Source organism: Tachypleus tridentatus, chromosome 9, assembly GCF_004210375.1.
Source record: "Tachypleus tridentatus isolate NWPU-2018 chromosome 9, ASM421037v1, whole genome shotgun sequence".
Taxonomy (NCBI): domain Eukaryota; kingdom Metazoa; phylum Arthropoda; class Merostomata; order Xiphosura; family Limulidae; genus Tachypleus; species Tachypleus tridentatus.
Genome location: NC_134833.1, coordinates 68,550,841 through 68,573,859, shown reverse-complemented (window position 1 = coordinate 68,573,859; position 23,019 = coordinate 68,550,841). Strand labels below are relative to the sequence as shown.

The 23,019-nt window shown below is 34.6% G+C and overlaps 1 protein-coding gene across 1 annotated transcript in view; it reads right to left on the bottom strand.

Annotated features, from left to right (window-relative positions):
- LOC143225417 (uncharacterized) overlaps positions 1–23,019 on the bottom strand; it is a 118,982-nt gene that overhangs the window by 22,781 nt on the left and 73,182 nt on the right. The window lies entirely within an intron of this gene.

The window sequence follows — 23,019 nt, the reverse complement described above, 5'->3', positions numbered from 1 at the left end:
TCAGAAACAGAAAGATGGCTGAGGAAGGTCGAAACGTTGTTCTCTCCTTATTAGTAAAAGTGTTAATACTCATTCCAGCCGTTCTGAGAGATATACTTGTTTATTGTTTCAAGTTCTAGAATAGTTATTAAATACATCCATATCAATACACAATTTGGTAAATACTTTCATTTTATCAACGACAAGAATATTTCCTCTGACTGTTATCGTAAATTAAAACTATGTATTTTCTTTATGCATATAGACTAGAATAATGAGATAATCTAATGTGTCAGATAACACAATATTAGAAGACAAGCGTGGCAGTGAATTTTACTTTTGCTTTATTATTTCTTCTGTCGTTTAACTAAAAATGTCTTGGTCCATTAAAATCAAAGCACTTGCTGAGTAACTCATCAGTCATCGTTTACTGTTCTTGCTTGAGAACGTTGATTGTATGTATATACATATAGATTTTTAAAATGGCGCAATCTCATCATAGCAGTGTCGTCAATATATTAAAATTGTATTATTTAATTCCCAGTCATTGTGGTCTGACCAAGAAGAAAAACAATTTACTTCACAAGTATAGTAACTATAGTTACAAATAATTATTGCTTAACATTGTTCGTGTTGTCGAGAAAAGGTTTGATTTTGGAATACTGCTTTTTCTCGGAATTAGTTTGTAACTGGTGTTGGCCAAAAACTGGATTTTTTTTTATAAGTGATAAAACGTTATTTACTATTAGAACACTGTTTTTGGTGTGTGTTTTTTTGGAATATGTGTTTTTGTTTTTTTCCTAGTTCATTTCTTTATTTAAATTAAGAACATTAACGTTTATGCAACATTGTATATTATGACTTGTACCTCGATCTGGCAAGACACAGGTTTATTGCTCATTTATTTTGCTTCTTTTTTTCGTGTAACTAGTAAAGTTATTTTAATGAATTGCCTTTTGTGTCTTTATTGTTTCCATCACTTATATTATATGTTCAGTAAATTTTCGTTTAATGGGTTGAAATAAATACCTTTCAGTCATCCGTCCCTCGCTGGTACAGTGATAAATCCACGGATTTACAATGCTAAAATTAGAAGTTCGATTCCCCTCGGTGGACTCAGCAGATATCCCGATGTGGCTTTAGTATGAGAAAACACACTTACGCCTTTTAATCAAAAGAAAACTAAATATTTCTTTCTTTCGAATGATATTTATAACTAATTATAGTATACATGAAAATGAATATGTGTAGGCAGAACACTAGCCTATAATGAACAGCGATGAGAAAAAAAAATATTTCGAATTCTACTGACAAACAGAAGTTCTAATCAACCTTAGACTTAAGCAATATATAAAGTTTTTTGTCTTGTTTTTGGAATTTCGCACAAAGCTACTCGAGGGCTATCTGTGCTAGCCGTCCCTAATTTAGCAGTGTAAGACTAGAGGGAAGGCAGCTAGTCATCACCACCCACTGCCAACTCTTGGGCTACAGTTTTACCAACGAATAGTGGGATTGACCGTCACATTATAACGCCCCCACGGCTGAAAGGGCGAGCATGTTTGGCGCAACGCGGGCGCGAACCCGCGACCCTCGGATTACGAGTCGCACGCCTTACGCGCTTGGCCATGCCAGGCCATATAAATAAATTGGAACACGCATTTGAAAAATGGAAGACATCATTTCTCATATCTTAAATAAAAATCATGCTGTTCAGCACAATAGAAATAAAAATTACAATATAAGATTTTTTCATCAGTGACAGCTTTTCTTTTCAGTCGCGGATGGCCTAGCGCGTAAGGAGTGCGACTCGTAATCCGAGGGTCGTGGGTTCGCGCCCGCGTCGCGCTAAACATGCTCGCCCTCCCAGCCGTGGGGGGTGTATAATGTGACGGTCAATCCCACTATTCGTTGGTAAAGAGTAGCCCAAGAGTTGGCGGTGGGTGGTGATGACTAGCTGCCTTCCCTCTAGTCTTACACTGCTAAATTAGGGACGGCTAGCACAGATAGCCCTCGAGTAGCTTTGTGCAAAATTTCCAAAAAAACAAACAAACTTTTCAGTCGCGGCGAATCTCAACGAGTATCATCACCTATTTGTTTCGGCAATTTGTATTTTCTTCAATCAAAACCATCACTAACTTTGGTGTTTTTGTTTTTCGAAGAAGCGAACTTATGTATATTCAATACATGATTAGTTAATAAGGAATTACATCAGTAATCAGCTAATTTGTGTTTAAAATAACTGAGTAATAGTTTCATAGTTGTCGCTCGCGGTATACGAAGCATCATTTGTTCATCCTCAGTATTTCCATGTGCTTTATATTAGACTAGCATAGTGATATATAAACTCACATAAAAAAGTATATTTAATTAATATAATAGATATAATTTTTCACTCTAATGATTGTATATCCTGTATTGGTTTGTTCTGAATTTCGAGCAAAGCTATATAAGGGCTATCTGCGCTAGCCGTCTCTAATTTAGCAGCATAAGGCTAGAGGGAGGGCAGTTAGTCATCACCACCACCCTTGTATAATGGGATTGACCGTCACATTATAACGCCCTCACGGCTGAAATGGCAAGCATGTTTGGTGCGAGGGGGATTCAAACCCGCGCTCCTCAGATTACGAGTCGAACGCCTTAACCCACCTGGCTATGCTGGGCCTTCCTGTTTTGGAAAAAAATTAATTGCTCATTATTACATTTACACCAACTTTTATTCTTTTTTGTTCACTTTATAATTTAACAATTGACTAACACTATATATTCAATAATCCCCCGAATTTCCTGTCATTTAGAATTTTTGACAACTTAAATTTCTTGTAAGTTTTTTTTTTAATTTTCATTGTGAGCCAAACTGGTTCTTTGTTTCCATCCATTTTTTTATTTTTTTTCCTTCTATAATGACCTTGTTTATCTTAATAACTTAGAAATTTATTTTCAGAGTTTTTACACATTAGATCAATTACTTCAATTTCCAACAGATAAATATATGCACAATGGGATAGTTGGGAATCGAACCTCAGATTTTAGTGTTGGAAACCTACTCGAATTCGTTGCATTTGTGGAAGTCTGGAGTAAAGAAACGACAATCTTGGGTTTCTGAAAAAGATATAATTATCTGATTCAACTGCCGTCATACTGGGTATTCACACTAAAAACTTTTCTAACACTTGGTATAAACACTGGATAATCTATGTTCCACTCATAAAATTCACTGAAGATATTTGCCACAGCATATTAAATAAATTACATCAAGTATTTACTTTCATAAACTTTGTGAAAAAAAGCTTACATTCCATTTATTGGAATTTTTACAGATAAGAGCAGTCATCGTTAACTTTGCTATTGTTATTCCTATCATGGTAATGACTATTACTGACATGTGTGCTGATCTTAATACTACAAAACTTGAAGTTTCTCATAATCTTGAGTTGGGAACAGTTACAGTCACTTTCTTATATATTTTGTATAAGACTGAAATGAAAGAGTTTCATACTAGTAGGTATCCAGTTATAAACTGTCCATTGACTGTTTTTAAGATGTTTCATTATAGATTAAAGATATACTATTCTCAACATATATCACAGTCCTTTTTAAAATATCAGATTATGGCCAAACTGTTTTTAAAATATTTTTCTCTAATTTTAGACAAATATGACTATACAGGTACTATTTTCAAAATAATAGAATATAGTATATTATTTATAGATTATTTTCTTGTTTTTAATCCATAGTTTGTACTGTTCTAATATTATTTTTCCTCTTTTGAACTTTTTATTATCTCTAACTTTATTATTTTCTTGTTTTAAACTTTTTACTCTTCTCAGATTGTTTTGCAGTTTGTAATATTTAATTATTTTGCTGTTAGGTCATGGATTATATTTACATTTTAATCCAGGTTAGTATATAACCATTAAAATACTGGCTGTATATGTTTTGAAGTTGCAATGCTATTTTCAGGTGCATATGCAAACCTGTACATAGACTGTATGATATATTTAACTAAAAGAAAACAAACAATAATTTTTTCCTTTTAGTTTTATTATTTTCTGGTTTACTTTCCTGATCTTTAGCTTTAATTTTACTGTTGTTGTTTTTCCTGGCCTTAAGCATTATAGTTTTATCATGTTAAGCTATAACTTATTTTAAATAAATATAACATGTACTTAATACTTTCTGGTTAATGATGTTGCATAGTGAAAAAACAAAGACAAAAAGATATTTTTCTATCTAATGTAAATGAATAAAAAGTGATGCATTCAGACAGATTAAAAAATCTTGGAGAAGGTTGCTTAGATTGAATGATTATTTTCGTACTCATGCAGGAAAATGGAACTGATATGTATAATCAGTTAATCTTCAAACAGATGATCATGGATCACCTAAATAAATAACAAACATCATTTTGGAACTAATGTATTAATCACACAGAAAAAGAAGTGATCCCTATTTTTTTTATTTTATTGCCACAACATGTGTTAATCATATGATCACCCTCTACCAATTTCATTGCCCCTTGTATACTAGTGCAGGAAGCTGCTTCTACCATTTCAACACAATTCTCACTTTTGCAGACAGTGCTCAGATGTGTGTTTGTTAGTTGTTTTTCAAGCACATTTTGCTACATTTTTGGGTGTTTTCTTGTATTTTACACCTTTAGTAGGAATATCATTCACATGGACTTACAAATTTGATTTTTTATGTGGCAGGTGAAGAAGTTTTCATCAATATGAATAAAATATGTCATTAGACTTCAGTGCAGTGAGTTGCCAATGTCAAGCGAGGAGATTTAATTGTTAATTCCATAGGAGTTGGATGCTTTTGCTATTTCTTTTTCTCATTTTCCCCTCCTCCAGTACCACATTTCTGAGGAAGGTTTTCATCAACGGGGAAAACAATTTCAACGTGATTTTTCCTACCCCAGTTTTTACCTGTCTAGTGACACAACACTGACAATCAGGAGAGTCTGCCAACCATGCCTTTCTAAACCTTATGATCAGGTTTGTCAAGTTCTGTGTCTTCTGCTTACCTTTGATTCTTCTACTTCTTTTTTGCTGATAGAAGAGTCTTGTTCTAATAATTATTATTTTCCTTCCTCTTGTAATATTCTTGTTCATGATCAATGTTTTGTTGCACAAGTACAGTTGGGAGTGTGAGAACTCTTTGGTCCCATTGGCTTTTAGACCAATATTTTATTCGTTTTTTTCTCTTTACAGTTGTCTCAGTCCTTCCAGTCTTCTGATCAGTTTTCAACCAATCTCTAGACCTTCTTGTAGTCTACTGTGGGATGGACTGGTTGCTGGTTTCAGCATTGTTCTTTGCCACTTGGATTTTGTGTTGTTGAGATTTACTCAGGAGGGATGCATTACTTGCAGGGGTGCATCTCCCCATATGTTCATTATGAAATGGTTTTAGGGGTTTTTCTGTGTCTTCGGAGTACATGAGACTGGTGGTGAGATTGCATTTTTCTTTGTTCTTCCTTGCTTCTCGTTTGTCCTCCAAACTGATTCTGCTCAGTGTTTGCTTGCCTGTTGTATTGCTCTGTGCTCACTGTTCTTTGCCCCACCCTTTTCCCTACTCCTGATGTTTCCTTCCTTATGCCCATTTCTCTTCCTCTTGGACTCACTGTTATTTGTGATGGGATGTCTTTCCATGGGTAGGTGGGACCAGGTTACAACTCTTTACTGCCACGTGGAAACCCTTCGTGGGTTTACAGGTTCTGATCAGAAAATCTATGCATTCAATTCAAGTCCCTTCCTCCCCTGTCCTCTTTTTTGGTTTCTTTTCCTCCTCCTAAGGATTCTGTCTTGTCTAGTCTTAATCTTCTTCAGAAGATTACTGTACAGTTGTCTGCTTTACTCCCATCTGTTTGCTGTGTCCCAAAACACAGTAGTTTCGAGACATATCATCAGTCTATCCCAGCTGAATTCCTTTCTGACTGCTTAGTTCACCATAAATTCATCCTGTCTCTCTCTTAGGTGGGTTTTTGTCCTGTGCCTCTGGATGACTAAATTCAATGTGAAAGATGTTTAGTTTACCATCATATCTCCAGTGCTTAGGAGTAACTTTGTAACTATGACTCTCTTAAGGTAGCCAAATGCCTCGTCATCTAATTAGTGACGCGCATGAATGGATTAACGAGATTCCCACTGTTCCTATCTACTAACTAGCGAAACCACAGCCAAGGGAACCGGCTTGGAGAAATCAGCGGGAGTTTTGTCCCATTGTCCACAGAAAGGATGTGTTCAAGTTCTATCCACTACTGTTGGATCATATCTACTTCTGGACATTATTTTCTTTTGTTGAATTTTCATACTCTGTTACATAGACTCCTGCTTATTTCTTCCTTGTCCAATCTGCCAATTACACTTACTTTCATCTTTGGGAGTCTGCTTTGGTGAGGTTTTCATCATGGTGGAAAAGTCCTTTTGCAGTCACATTTAATCATTCATTTATTTGGGGGTTCTCTTCAGTTCCCATCTTGGTTGGAGATATGGTACGAGCAGTCACTGAAGCTCTATCTTCACCCTCTCTATTGCATGACACCTGTGGTGGAAATAGTACAGATAGCCCATTGTGTAGCTTTGTGCTTAATTCTAAACAATCAGTAAATCAAACTATTAAACCTTTCAGTTGATGCTTTTTGACCAGTGCAGAGATGCCAACCATTATGATTTGAGCGTAATCATTACGAATTTTGTGTATACATTACGATTATATGCTCATACAGACAAATATTATGATTTGTTGCAACTGCCAAATTATTATACATTATATAGGCCAAAACAATAAAGTGATAAATTTTTCCCCCAGGGCTTGAAAGGGGTGAAAAGAAAATTTCTAGTGAGATACAAATAAATTTTGATAATAAATAAAAGACATAGTCCAAATGGTTACTTGCGATAATCATGTTTTTGCTTGAAATAATAAAAAATATTTGTATTTCCAACCTCTACCAATAGTTTGAGTGTGGTGCTTCTCCATTTTGAGTAGTTGGAGGAATCCGTAGTTACATCATCAGTGCTTGTCAGCCAATCAGCGCTCGCGTAGATGGGAATTTTTCGTTTTCTGAGCGGCAAAGAAACACCAATGAGATCTTTCACAAGATGGAAAAAAAGAAACCTCGTTCACCAGATTGTCTTGTTTCTGGGAGATCTAAAAGTATTAAAACTGTGGATCAAAAATTTAGGAAAGAGTATAGTGCAAAATATCCGATCATTGCATCAAAAGTCAGTGACAATCATGCATTTTGTACAGTTTGTCACATCGATTTTTCTGTGGCACATGGCGGGATGAACGATTGTTCCAGACACATAAAATCGGTATCTCACCAACAAAAGGTTAAGGCGAAGATAAAAACGATGCAGACAACGACATTTATGAGTAAGAATTCAGAATATGAAACCATAAATCGAGAAGTGATGTTTATGCAATTCGTCATTGCTCATAATTTCCCCCTAGCTGTAGCCGATCATGCAGGACATCTATTCAGAAAAATGTTCCCACTCTGATATAGCAAAAAATATGGCTGTGCTAGAACCAAAACTACAGCCATTGTACAAATGTTGCGTTGTGAAGATGACAAAATGATTTCAGGCATACTTAATAACAGTGTTTACAGTTTAGCCACAGATGGATCCACAGACATAGGTGACTTAAAACTGTATCCAGTGGTTATACGATATCTTTACCCTTTGCTTGGAAAAATTGTTTGTTCTGTTTTGACAATGGTGGAATGGAAAGAAGCTACAATGGGGGAGAATATTTTCAAGCTTTTGGACCACGAACTGACAAAGAGGAAAATTCCATGGGAAAACTGTCTTAGTTGTTCTTCAGACAATACCTCAGTTATGTCTGGTATAGGTAAAGGTGTGATGGGACACATCTCAAGACGACAACCTAGCATTTACTTTATGGGCTGTGCCTGTCACCTCATAAATATTGCTGCCCAGAAAGCTTCCAGAGAACTGCCCTGCCCAGTTTCTGATATATTGATAGATATCTACTATTTTTTGGACAAAAGTGCTTGCAGAAAACAACATTTCAAAGAGTTTCAAGGATTGTATGACAAAGAAATAAGAAAAATTCTACAACTTGTTAACACAAGATGGCTATCACTTGGGGTATGCCTCAACAGAATATTGGACATGTGGAAGCCATTGAAGAAGTATTTTCACTGTGAAAAAGAAAAACTAGATTCAAAAGGATCTAAACGTGCAGCTCAGTTAGGCAGCAAGACTTTAAAAGTCAGGATATCCTCTCAGCCACACAGGGACACAAGACAACAGTCTCCAAAAGTAGACAAAGAAACATTTGACATAACTCAATATATGTTTGGGCACTCTGACCTTGAACTAAAGAAGAGACAATCAATGAAAAAAGAGAAGAAACTAAAAGCTAGCAAGAAAGTAACCAAGAAAAGTTATGCACAGAGCAAGTTAGATATGTTAACAGTTTTCTTGGACAACAAACTTGTTATTTTGTCTTTTTCTTCAGTCTGCAGTTACTCTATTTGAGCAAGCCAATTTGATATTGCAAAGAGAAAAACCTTGCATTCACATTATGCATAGAACTCTGATTACACAAGTTAAAAATATACTTGTCAGGTACATCAAGCCAGAATATCTTGAAGGCAACATCACTGAACTTGACTACAACAATGAATCCTCACACAAATCTGATGAGGCAGTTTCTATTGGAAATGCTGCCAAGGAATACATTGTTAAATATAAAATAGACCTGGACCTGATCAGCTTCTACACCAGTGTCAAGAAATACTATATTGCAGCTACAAATTACATGATGAAACATTTCCCTCTAAATGATTAACTTCTGATTCATGCAGAGATTGCTGATCCAAAACTGAAAGTCAGCAAAGATTTCTCTTCTCTATGCTTCTTCACAGACAGGTGTCCTGTCCTTGTCAATGCATATGAGCATGATACTATTGACAAGTTTGAAGGGCAATATTCGAACTATCAAATTGATACTTTCTCAGAAACTGTCCTTCAGTTGAAAGTTGACAAGTTTTGGGTTCAGCTGTCTACAGTTAAGGATGGAAACGGCAACCAGAAGTATGACATTCTGTGTAGGGTTATGCTTGGAATTCTTACAATCTTCCATTCTAATGCTGACAGTGAAAGGATATTTCGTTTAGTGACTAAAAACAAAAGCAAGTTCAGACCAAACTTGAGCACCTCAGTTTTGAGCAGTATTATAACACACAAGATGTGTATGCAGTTAAATGGACAATGTTGTTATAACTCCCAACCATCCAGAGACATTCTCATGAAAGCAAAGGCTGCAACAGCTGCAAAACTATCACAATAAGTGTCATAAACATGATATAAACTAGTCCTTACACAAAGGCTTCTTCTGCTTACTGTTTGTGCATGTTCAGTGTTGATTTACCAGTATGTTTGTTACTCTGAACTAAATAAAAGACATAATAAAAAACACAATCATAAATGAGCAATCTAAGCAGTAATAAATAATAATAGTTATAATGATAATATAATAAACAGCTAAGAGACATTGGTCAGGCCTAGTAGCTGCAAATGATAAAGGGCTCTGTCTACAATCATTACACTCAGTCATTTGAAACAGTTGGCATCTCTGCCAGTGGAACATATCCTGTGATCCCCTGGGTTATTCTTCTTCCAAGGATCAAGGCCAGTCTTGTTTGGTGGCTCAACATGGCTCTTAACACTGTGGGGATTTTTCTTCTTTCACCTCATGCTTTTTTCACCAGATGTGTTTTGGTGGGTTGGTGGCTATCCTCAATCTTCAGGAGATTTTGGATTGGTGGTCCATCAAAAAATCTATATACCATATCAACCAGTTGGAACTCTTAGCAGTTTGTCAGACTCTCATGCATTTTTTTCCCATTCTTGTGATGGCAGGTTGTTAAGATTTATTCTGACAATGTAACTGTCATCAGTTATCTCTGAACAAGGGACAGCTCATATATATTGGGCTCACAGCTACAACATCACAGTCTTGGTTTGTCATGTTTCAGGTGTTATGAATCTGGTTGCACACCTTTCATCTTGCCCCAGCCAAGTTCTTTCTGTGGTGTGAGATTGTTCTCATCTGGGTACATTCCATAGTGATGAATTTGTACAACCCATTGGAATGACAAACTTCCTTCCTTTAGGTGTTTGTCCTACACCCCATAGCTCTGAGGGTAGATGCATGATGGAGGAGCTTTCATCTCTATGCTTACTTTCCAGTCAGGCTTCTCTGCAAGGTTCTTTTTATCATACAGACTTCTCCCTGCTGTGTGTTGTTACTTGTTCTGTATTGGCCTGCTCAGTCATGGTATCCTTTTACTTCAGCCCTTATTGACACAGCAACTTCTTCTCTTACCTCTCTAGGTCTCCACTCTGGCAACCTTGATCAGATATATTTCATCCAAACATTGCCATACTCCATGATGGAAAGAAAACCCACTTGTAGAGAAAAGTATATATGTAAAAACGACTTGTATGGGTAGAGAAAGCTTTATGTAGAAGAGCAAACAACATTTTGACCTTCTTTGGTCATCGTCAGGTTCGTTTTACATAGATATTGCCAAATTCCATCATCACACATGCCTTTTGTCTGGTCCATTGCCAACTTTAAGGGACTCAATATCTGTGTATCTTCCTTTTTATCTAATCCATATGTCCTTCGTCAATGTTGTTTATTTTCCTAAGGAACTTGTATGCTGAAATGTTGCAAAAGTCATGGTACACACATGAATGTGCCATGAGACATGAATTTGCATAGAAATGGCTGAAGAATACAACAGGCAAAATTCACCACACTAGTGCTTCTCGGTACACTGCAGTGTGGTAATGAGAAGAATGTAAAAACCAGAAGCATAAGAAACTATTCAATAAGGTAAGCAATTGTAGGCACATGTCTTATGTGTATTCAACATCCAAAATGTAAGATCTCCAAAGGCCTGCAATGAAATGAGTTAAAAGAGACTCTAACATGGTGCTAAAACAGTGGGAGGAAATTCACAAAAGCATACAGTCAAACTCACCCAAAGAATAATATGTGATGAGATAATAAGTATGTGATGAATAATATGGGATGAATGAGTTGCCAAACTAAACTTCTTTAAGTTGAAAGAGACAGGTCCAAAGTAAAAATAGATAATAGAGGTTTCCATGAAAAGGGGAAGTCTGAACAAGACAACCTACAGAGAACACAAAAGACAGTCTGGATCTCACAACAATAAAATAGAAAGGGTATAAATGGAAGAAAACATTCTATTGCTTTCATGGGTAGATCAAGTCTTCTGAAGAAGCAAACTGGAAACATCAACTGGTCCTTATGATATAGAGTACTTGAGGTGAATAAAATGTAAATGTCTGAAGGATGATAACCACAAGGAAGAAAAAGGAGATTATAAACCTTTAGGAAACAATGATTAAAAATACAGAAGATCAATGGCTCAAAAAGGGAACAGATAAGAGCCCAAAGAACAATTATACAAAGGTTCCAGCAGGGGAGAGAGACCACACTGGATGGAAAGCGGTTATTGCCTAGCAATAAGTGAAGCTGGTGGACAATGTTCGATGATAACATGCTTTAGTCAAAACAGACAAGCTTCTGACAGATGAACAACTAAGTAAGAAAAAGGAAGTGTGAAAAATACTATGAGCTGACTAGAGATAGTAAGTTTAACACAACCTATGTAAACTAATATAGTAAAAGTAGATGACAAGAGTGAGACAGAAAATGGGCTAATCTGTGGAAGAATCCCATACAAGTCCCACATGTGAAGATGAATAAATGATATCTCATTGTGAAAACTGACAACAGACGAAAGATATCCAAAGTGGGAATTGCAACAACATCAAGAAGTTTTGAAATGGGAACAAATATAATGAAAAACAGAAGCATGAGTCCCACTGTGGTAAAAGGAACAAAACACAGATACACAACCACTGTAAGTAGCATATGATTATCATAGGCCCAAAAAAAGAAGTCCAGTGTGAGAAAGCACAAGTTCCAAAAATGGGTCATTAACGTGCAACCACATATTATACAATGGAAGCGAAAGGGTCATTTTTATATCAGGTCCACAAACAGACAATTTGCCTCCTCTCATCACTGAGCAAGGTGGAGAAAATTCTCTAAGGAAAAAAGGGAAAAACGTGTGGATCTCAAGACTTTTTATTTTAAATATTTATTTACATTTTACTAAACATATGCTGCTAAGAAAAGTCTGAAGCAGAAATGTGGCGGCTAGAGAAAATGAATTGGAAGTCAGATAGTTGGAATAAACGTGCAAAAGCAATATAACAGTAAAAAAACAAAAGCAGTCAATAAAGGCAATTAGTATCTCAAAGATTAAAACACATATTAATACAGGAAAGTCTGTGTAAAAATTACACAGCAGTTGTGCAAGAGGTAATAGCTCTTAGTGGCACAGAATGGTAAGTTGCATTTCTTAGGATATATTTTAGGATGAGGGATTTTGCAATTCAGAAACATGCTTCAGTTACTCTTTGCACTGATTTACCACAAAAATAATTCATGCACATTCAAATATATGAATTTTAGAACACAATAAATATACAGATCACTAAAATAGAACATTCCAAAACTACTTTAAGTTTTTTCACTTTCTAACTAATATCCTCTCATCTCAGTAAATCTGAAAGATTGAAGGTTCACATATTACATTCTTCCTTGTCAATATGTGTAGGTTTTGTTTTTACTTGGTTTGGCACTAAATAAACTTCATGGAAGAGTTCAGATAACAGATATGAAAAAGAGTGAATTTTTTTTAAATATTTCAATTTAAAATTAATAAATTAAACTTGTATGTTAAATTTCAAATTATAAACTAAACGTTGCTGTAAAATGTATCAACATCCACTGATAATAAAGTTGTTCCATTAAGTTTGGAATGTCACTGTAAAAATGTTGTAATGTGCATTACAAGGTCATTTAAATTAAGAATCTGATTAACAAATCTGATCAGCTGCAACTATTAAAATAACTCTTATTACTGCAGTATTTACAATTTAGAATGTTTTCGTTTGAGTTCACACAGATGATGGTGTTCATAATTTTATTTTAGTGTATTTTGTGACAGGTAAAACTTTACAAGGGTTGAAGAAGATATATTTCATACAATTCTGGAAATGAATATAGTAAATCAAATTCATAGTTTTAGAAATTTATGTAAGTATAAAACACTGCTTCTTTCAGCCCATACATTTCTTAAATAACTAGCAAGTTAACAGTGTCCATTACCTAATACTCACTGTAACTGCAAAGACAGTTTTCAGCATTTGAACAGCTCAACATGGTAACACAATAAAAAATGCTTTAGTGAGATGTTGGTAAATAAGATATGAACTTCGACTTTTAATATTACAATCATCCATAATAATATGTTTAAACTAAATTGACATAATGTGCAGCCTCCTCGGTGTATTATTATACAAAATTATAAACTTCTGTGCAATCTTCAATCCATAAAGAAAACAAATATCATTCTCCCTAGTCTTAAATCAGTGTGTGTGTGTGTGTGTGGCTCTGGTTTCCAATCCAAATAAAAATTAGATAGATGGGTTGGGATTATTTTTCATGTCAGATATTAATGAACTAAAGTGTAAAATGTTTTTTGTCGTAAAGGGAAGAAAAATACTTAAAATGTTTTCAGGTCAGTTGTAAAAAATCAGGATGACCAGGAAGCCAGAACCATACTTTTGTTTGGAATAATAAGATATTACTTTTATTCTTTATGTTCATTCACACACTTGAAAATCATTGATTAGTGATTATGCAAGTCAACATTTAGTAGCCTCATACTATTCCAACCTTTCTGTTCTACAAATATTCTTCTCCTCACTTCTGTTACTAATTGCAAATTGATAGAGGTGTCATATGAAGTGGAGGTCTTAAGTAGAGGAGTGAAGGTCTTACGTAGAAGACTCATTCCTTCAATTTACTTATTTCAACGTTAACAACTGAAAATTAACGTAAAAAATATGCAAATATTAAAAAACAACAACAACAACTTTGATAAACCATACAAATGAAATTGAATCCTGGTACTGTCTGATTTGGGCTATTGTAGTTTGGATACTTCAGAAATACAAGTTTCTCATTACCACGAAAACAATGTTGTGCAGAAATTCTCTCCATTTAACTTTTTGGTTTATAACAATGGTTTTCTGACACCAAACCTTTAAAATAAAATGTATTAAACTACTTTAAGAAATTTAGCAACTTTTTACATATAAGTAAATATTATGTTTCACTAATGTCAGTGAAAATATTTTTAAAAATTCACCAAATTTCATCTTAAGCTGTTATATAAGTTTCTCCCTAAAATAAGTTTAAAATTTTGTTTTCAAAACTTTGCTTATAACATACTGCTGTTATAGGAAGATTAGCCCCCATTTACAAATTACAAAAAGTATCTGAAAGTTGCCAATGCTTTGATAACTCTCATAAACTTGTTAGAGCTCTTTTAAAGCAACTTTCTTTTCATTGTAGGTGAAGGATGAGGCAATGAGAAGAGCACATGTGATTATATCTAAATGTATTTTGACTTCTAAAGTACCTTTTGTAAGGAACCATAAAAATTACTTGAGTTATAGTGACTTGTGGAATTTGCAGAAAAACACAGAAATACTACTATACGTACATATACTATATGTACTAGTTCAATAAGCAACAAACAATGCTGCAGTGAAGGCTGTGGTATTTTTGGATATAAGCACAACGAAAGGGTGGGGTATGGGGTTTCGATCCTCCAATCAGCTATATGTAGATTTGACTAAACACTGATGAAATGTGGAAAATGTGTAAATATTCAAGAAAATTATAATTCTATTAGAAAGAAAAGGGAAAAAGTGAGGCTGCAAGTTAAACCCACATTGACTCATAGAAAGCACAATGTATAAAATTCGAAAAAAACATCACAAATTTAAGAAATTTAAATTGATTGACATGATGGGGAATTTCAAAATAATAATGATTAAAAGTTGGTTAAACAGGAAATTTTGACGTCAAGAAATCTGTATCAACAAACATTGGCTGAGATTGTAAAAATTAACAGTGAGAGTTCCTTTAAATAAATTAAGGGTAAACAAAATGTTAGGATTGAGGAAGGAAGGTTTGTACTTGATGATTACGAGATGGCTGGTTAATAAAAGTCTTTTTCTTCAGTTTCTGCTGATGAAAATTTAAGTAATATTCTTGATCTTGAACAGGTAATAGATAGAAATGTTGGGCACATACCAGAGGATTGGAAGTTAGCTAATGTCACTCTTTTTCAAGAAAAGTGTTGAAGTGTCCTAGTAATAATAGACCCATTAGTCTTGCATTATTTGTGGAAACACATTTGGAAAGTATGATACAAAATACTTTGGAAAGTCATTTAAAAAATTTTAGAAATTTACTGGCAGTCAGCATTGTTTCAAACCAATGGCCACAGGATATGGATATCCACATAACTGTAAGATGAAGGTTCACAATTGAAGGTTCGAAGTGCATTCTAGATGGCTCAACTCCAGTGGTTGAGTAAATGGTATCAGGAGGTCCCATCATCCAGAAGGGTGATATCTTAACTCCTCTGAAGACCACATCTCATATACATCAGCAAAACACCACTGCTCCAACCTCAACTGAATGGTTATAGCCATCTTTTTGTGGAACCCATTCAGAAGGATGCCTCCAAGGGTGACCACCCCAGCAGCTTGGAACTGATAAGGATTCTCACACTTTATTAGAAACAAAAAAAGGGGGAAGTGAAAATGCACTGGAGAGTCCAGAGTAATGTCATCACCAGAGACAGTGCAATGAGTGTTCACAAAATTCTATTTTGAAAAGTGACCATACCAATTTATTCAATCCCCTTCTGTTTTACTCATGATGTCCATCAATGGTTCAGTCCACAATGAGCATACGTATGAAGCAAAATACCCAACAACTACTCACCTACAAGAGATCTTATAAAACATTCTGTCTCAACAATGAGCAATGTAAGGACATGGAACATAAAGTGTGAGTAAACATTGGTTATACAATGCAACTTAGAGTTAAATAATACCAGGTCAGGCACCTCTCACCACAGTGTGATCCATGTGATAAAACGTAAATAAAAGCCCCTGAAAAAAGAAAGTGTGAATACAATTTATCAGTTATAGTTGTACCACAGTTTGAAGCATGGCCACATTTGGTAGACAAACTTCTAACAGACAGAAAACCAGGGTATTACAGAAATAGTAAGAGATGAATGTACTAAGAAGGGTCCACATGCTAAATTGCAGAATTTTCTCTATTGGACAATGAGGATAAGAAACAAAGAAAAGATTAAGATACAAGATATGACAGAAGAACAAGTGGAACCAAGGGTACAAGAAATAAGATAGGAAGGAGTAGACCAATAAAACCACAAGGTGCAACCCTAGTTGGAAGAGTAGGATGTAAAATATCATGATGGGAAGAGGATTGCCAGCAGATCAAGAATGTTGGTGGACAGATATCAACTGAGTCTAAATAACATCAAGGACAGAATCAATATATATAATGAGGCCATACATAAATATTCAAGAGAAGTTGATGGTAAACTGGCCTGAGTCAATATGGTTTAATAAATTAAAATGTCCCAGAAACAAGAAACCACATTCTACCTGCCAGAGCTGAAAATGAAATGTGGGTTGTGGTGGAGGGGAGAAGAACAAGGTTATCTCCAGAAACCCCACAGAATTTCTGTGAAGAGTCTCAGAGGGAGATGCAAGTAAAAAGAAAAGCATAAGGAGGTGGTAAGGGTAGGAAGAAAGCAACAATTTCAGGTATGCGAACGAGAGACATATTATTTAGGAATCATCTCAACCACCCCTCAAACAGGTGAAAGTAATCTCATAACTATACATGTAAAAAACGGCTGGTATGAATAGAGAAAGCTCTATGCAGAGGAGCGAACAACGTTTCGACCTTCTTCGGTTATTTATTTCATTTGAAGTGTTAGAAAACGTGTGAAGGTGACTTTTTGTGTTCTCTGAATCTGGTTTCCAATTTTCTACTTGTTTCTTCAATATAAAAGTTGTTGCAGTTATCACATTGTATTTTATAAATAATGTTGGTGTTGTGTTTGTCAGTGTAGTTTTGTGCCCGGTTTTTGAATACATTTTGTATTAACTGGAATGCCATATTTTGTTGCTAATTTTTGCAAAATGTAGCTTATTTTTCTGCTGATGTCGGGAATATATGGTATACAGCAGTATATGGTTTCATGATTTTTTAAATCGTGGGGTATATTTACTTTTGTTAGTTGATTTTGCTTTTTGTCTTGATGTGTGCGTATTATGTTTTCTACACTTTGTGGAGAAAACTTATTGATGTTAATGAAGTATTGTTTTATTTTGTCTGACTCGTCGTTAATTTTATCTGGTGAGCATAGTTTTATGGCTGTGTTTACTTGGTTTCTTAGCGCGTTGAGTTTTTGTTTTGTTTCATGTGCTGAGTCACAAGGAATATGCAGTCTAGTATTGGTAATTTTTTGGTGGATTCTCTTTAAATTTTGTATCGGTTCTTGTAACTTTGAGGTTAAGAAATGATATTTGATTGCTTTCTTCTTGTTCACATGTGAAGTTAATGTTGGGATGTATAGAGTTAATGTAATTGAAAACATTAAGTGTGTGTTCTGTAGATATGAATCCCGCAATCGTATCGTCTACTTATCTGTACCAGGACAGTGGTGGATGTAATGCTGTGTTAACTGCTCGTGTTTCAACTTGTGTCATAAAAATATTGGCTAGAACTGGCGATACTGGATTTGTTTGTATATAGTTGTGGTTGTTGGACATGAAGTTTGTCTTCATCGTGGTGAATTCTATGAGGGTTGCTAATTGGTTGCTGGGAATGACTATTGATGGGTTAGGATTCTCGGATATAGAGTTCTAAAGCTATCTTGCAGGCTTCAGCGGTTGGGACTTCTGTAAAAAGAGATATGACATCGAAACTGGCCATTAACACTTTATGATCAAGTTTATTAAGGTTTAGATTTGAATGAGTCTTTGATAAATATAATCCAACATCTAAGCACGGCCTCTACATTCCTACACTGAATTACACAACCGCCTTCAAACATGTGGCCAACTATCGGTCAGTTATCTCTTTCTTTCTTTGTGAACCTGACGATGACCGAAGAAAGTGGAAAAATTGTTCGCTTCTCTGCATAGTTGGTTTCAACTCCAAATTTTACGTAAATTAGACCAAACCTCAAGCACTACGAGCATAAACTCCACCAGCCTACCTACAAAATATGATAGCAGAAACAAAAAAGGTGACAAACAAAAACCTAGCAGTTCAACTATATAAAATGTCAGCAGAAAATATATATGAACATCTAACAGATAAAAATAGTGAATCAATATCCACATATTAACTGGAAGACAGCATGGGCTACAACAAGCAACAGGAAAATAGAAAACAAAAGGAGAGACCAAATTGTAAAATAGCACATGATATAGTGAGCATAAAAGAAAGATTAAACAAACAGAAAGTTATGAAATGAAACAAATGTCCGTACTGCCAGTGCATAGAAACAACATAACTATCGAGTGGATAGTTCGTCATTTGCGAGTGTTGGGTATAAGGAGGTGAACCCAGAATAGTCATGTCAGTGATGGAAGCCGACTCTTTGAGAAAGGAAAGACCTACATGGTCAAGTTCTGACTTGGAGTACGGCGACCACACAAACCTGATGACCCGGAGTAACGATCTGAAGTCGCTCAATATAGGTAAGAGTTTAAATTCCGAGCAGAAATCGAATGTAGACTACAGCCAAGTTCCAACGGCAAAATCAACACGTGAAGTTAAAAAATTGATGTCATTGGCAAATGTAGTACATAAAATAATATGTAATAGTTCCCCTTGCACAGGGGACTGGGTGATAAAGAGCTATCTTCATCACCCAAGTCTTTATTGTCTTTAGAGCAAACATCTGTGGGAAGATGGCGTGTAAAACGGAGGAGATAATAGGTAAATTTTAGGTAGGGTTACGTAAGTATGTTGCCCATAGAAACATCGCTTCTCTACATACATCTTTCTCTTCCCATACCAGCCGTTTTTACACATATATTTTTCTCTACAAATGAGTTTTCTCGTTATCACGGATTAATCTTACAACTGTTGACCTGAAATCAAATAGACTGTAGAATTTCAGGAAAAGGCAAAATAATCAGAAATACTCAGGTCAATGGATCAGCAAAAACCCAAATATTATGGAAGAGAAAAAAAACAACAAAGATTGAGAAGATTATTTATGTGATAAGAATAAAACATTAAAAACCTGAACTATAAAATTCATTAAGACCAAATGAAGCCAAGGAGACTCTCGAGGTTTGGAACCTCAACAAACTCAGGAGGCAGAAAAAGATGATCAAAGTCTTAGTCAGCCATAAAAGACTTAGCAGCTTCAGCAGAAACCTTTGCAAGTTCCAGGGATAAAGGGTAGACACAGTAATAGCCAATCTATCAACATATAAAAGCAGATCCAACATCAAGTCATCAACATCTGAAGCCTTGGAAACTCTAGTCACTGGTTTATCCCCCAAAGTGGTAAGATTAAATTCAGAATTCATTGCATAGAAAGGTTTCACTAAACCCGTGAGCAGAAAAAGCAAACATGCAATAAACAAACGAAGGAGAAAGTCCAAACTCTAACGTTTCCAAACAAGAAGTGATAGTTCAGTACAGGTTCACAGACAGAGTCACATGCATCATGTGTAAAAATAAAGTTTGCACAGTAACGAATGAGAATAGGTAATCTTGTAAGTGGAAGAAAGTATCAAACCAGAAAAAAGAAGAGCTATAGTGGATCTGATTGAGATGTTTCAGATTGTCGAGTTAATTGAGTATGGATTCATCTTTTTTCATACTTAATAGTGAGAATGGTATGACTAGAGGACACAGATATAAATTTTAGCAAGGCAAGAGTAATTTTCAGCCACATTTTATTTTTCAAACAGGGCGATTGGCCTTTGGTCGTAATGGAGGCAATAAATTTAAGTAAGTTTGAAAATACGCTTGATAAGCATATGAATGAGAAGAGCTGGTTTTAAGGGTTTTTAATTTATTTATTAATAGTTTTAGTTTTGTTTAGAGAATAGAACAGCTGAGACGAACCAATAGGTTCCTTGTTGTCCCTAAACATTATGGTAATTTAACAGTGACTTAGGATGTTTGTTTTTCAAACTAAAATAGAAATGTTTTCAAATTTGCTGGTATCACAAGTGTTACAGTTTGATAACTTGTTACTAATGGAATAAGAATCCGTGATGACAAGAAAACCCACTTGTAGAGAAAAATATATATGTAAAAACGGCTAGTAAGAGTTAGATTAATCCGTAATGACATATATAATGGAATAAGAGTTTTAATATTGGAAGTCCAAGATTATATTCTTAGATATAAAAATTCGGAAAGGATTGGGACAGTGGTCTTATGTGGAAAAAAAATACAAGTCTTGTGTGGAATTTCACATGTTATGATAAGAATATCTAAATTCTGTGTTCTATTTATTAGAGCTGTGAGACCTAATTTAAAGTACTGTGTTCAATTTGATCTCACTGCTATACCAAGATATTGTAAACAATTTGATCTCACTGCCATAGCAATATGTTGTAAACGGTTCAACAAGCCCACTAGACTGACACTTAATCTAAGAAAAATAAAGATTTATAGATTTATGCTCAATATTTGTGCTACGTATAACTAGCTCTTTGTTATAATTTTTTAGAATTCTAATGATTTAGGTAGTCTTGCACTGGGTGGTTTGGCTGAATGGTGAAAAGAAATATGTTGGATATGAATTTTTTTCATATTAGATGCAATGTTTAATTGTTCTAAGTGCACGTTATAATTTTTTCAACAGAATTATTTCTTCATTGGTGTTGTACACTTGTAAAATAATGAAATATTTGGTACTGTTAAAAGTTTCTGAATTACTTGAAGGTGAAGGATTACATTTTGTTTGTTTTTGTGGATAAAAAGATTCACTTCAACAGGATGAATGTTTTTTGTTTCTGCTACATTCTTGAAAATTCTCAGATCTCAACACTTCAGCATGTTTGTTTAAGTGAATTTTACTGTTTTTACTGAATACTAGTGCTCATAAAAATTATACCATTATTGCTCAGAATGACAAATACAGCGCCCCTAGCGACTCAGCGGTGTGTCTGCAGACTTACAACGCTAAAAACCAGGTTTCGATACCCGTGGTGGGCAGAGCATGGATAGCCCATTGTGTTGCTTTGTGCTTAATTCAAAACAACAATAACTTCCTTCTAGTGTATCACTTCCAAATTAGATGCGGCTAATGCACAAACGACAAAAACAATAATGCAAAAATATCTAACAAAGTCCAATATTTATGTATTAACCAGATTTTAAATTGTTTAAAACCTATTTTCTCTAAATACTAACTTATAATTTCATGTGAATAAAGTTTCTGGAAATTATACTACACAAACTAAATTCTCTTGAGTCATAAATAATAGTAATAAGAAACATTAGTTGTAATAATTGTCACTAAGGGGGAAACAACCTATCTGTACATGCCTATCAGTCGTGTGACTATGGGTATAAAGTGTCAATATTATATAACTTACGGTCTTTCTGTCTCTGCCATTCAAAATAAAATAACTTTTCAGCTAATAATATTCACTTCTCAGTACTTTAGTATAGGTTGAAAAGTTGAAGAGTAACATACTTTATTTCTAAAATTAAAGAAATATACTGTCACTGTTAATTACTAAATTAGTGTAATGCACATTCAATAAATCATTAACTCAGTGACTGATTATCATGTAAATTTCTTAAACACTTGTCAATTTAGAAATCGTAGAGACATTTATAAAAAGTGTATACATATATATACAATATGTAAATTGCACAAACAATTTAACTCAAACTACAAAATCACACTACGTGCCTCGTATCTTACTTAAAAACTACAATATACAACTTTTAATCTTTACTTTTCAATATCTAAGTTACATGTCATCACCGCCACTATACGTGCACGAGCTGGCATATTTACGCCAAAGGTCGATAAAAGAAAATGACAAAAAAGAAGTCTCAAGTCCATTGTCCAAAGTTGGTGCACAGATATATTTGTCGTGACTATGCTCATAATGCATTCCAGATCAAACTCTAACGTTTTTAGTATTTATTTTATACGTTATGTGGGTCACATGAATTTTAGAGCATGCAACAAAGTAATGTCACGATTACATGTCTTCAACAAAATAATAACACGCTATTATAGTATCCCGCGGTTTTCCCCACATTCACTGACCTACTTCAGTTGTTGTATATTGCTATCTAGCTATTATTACCCTGAAAAGAAAGAGTAACATCATCTATGCTCTCATCTAAGAAAAATGTTCACTTCCATATTTTACCAGAAAGTTTATATTAACGAATGTAAGTAAAGCCCAAAAATGTAACCAACAGAAATTCCAAATATTGAATGCTGTTACATTATCTTTTTGTTTATGTGTAGTTTAAGGTTCTGTGTATAATAATCCAAACTACTCATAAGTCTTTTAATTTCTTGAATTTTACACACTTTTATATGCCACACCACATTCATTCAACAACTCTAAGGCTAATAATTAATTATGTAACTGAAAACAAAATGTCTCGAACAAACGAATTTTGAGTGCTTCTAAAAGATGAATGAATGTGATGTCATGACATAAAGGATTCTTACTGCGAAATCATAAGAAACTTTCTTTTAGTAACTGTGAAATTAAATAAAAAAATCGCAACATTATTACAAAAACAGAAAAAGTACCACGAAAGAAATAAACAATACTACCATATACTTCATTGCGCTTAAATAAACGCGCAGTGAAAGAGAAGGCTTGAGGCCTCTGGCCATACCTTTTTACAAAACAAATATAAAATAGAAAAAGTCATATTTACATGGCTAAAACTTATCTGTAACCTGAACAAATTTTAAACAATGCTATATACACTTATTGCTTTGTTATTTGCTTGGCATAAATT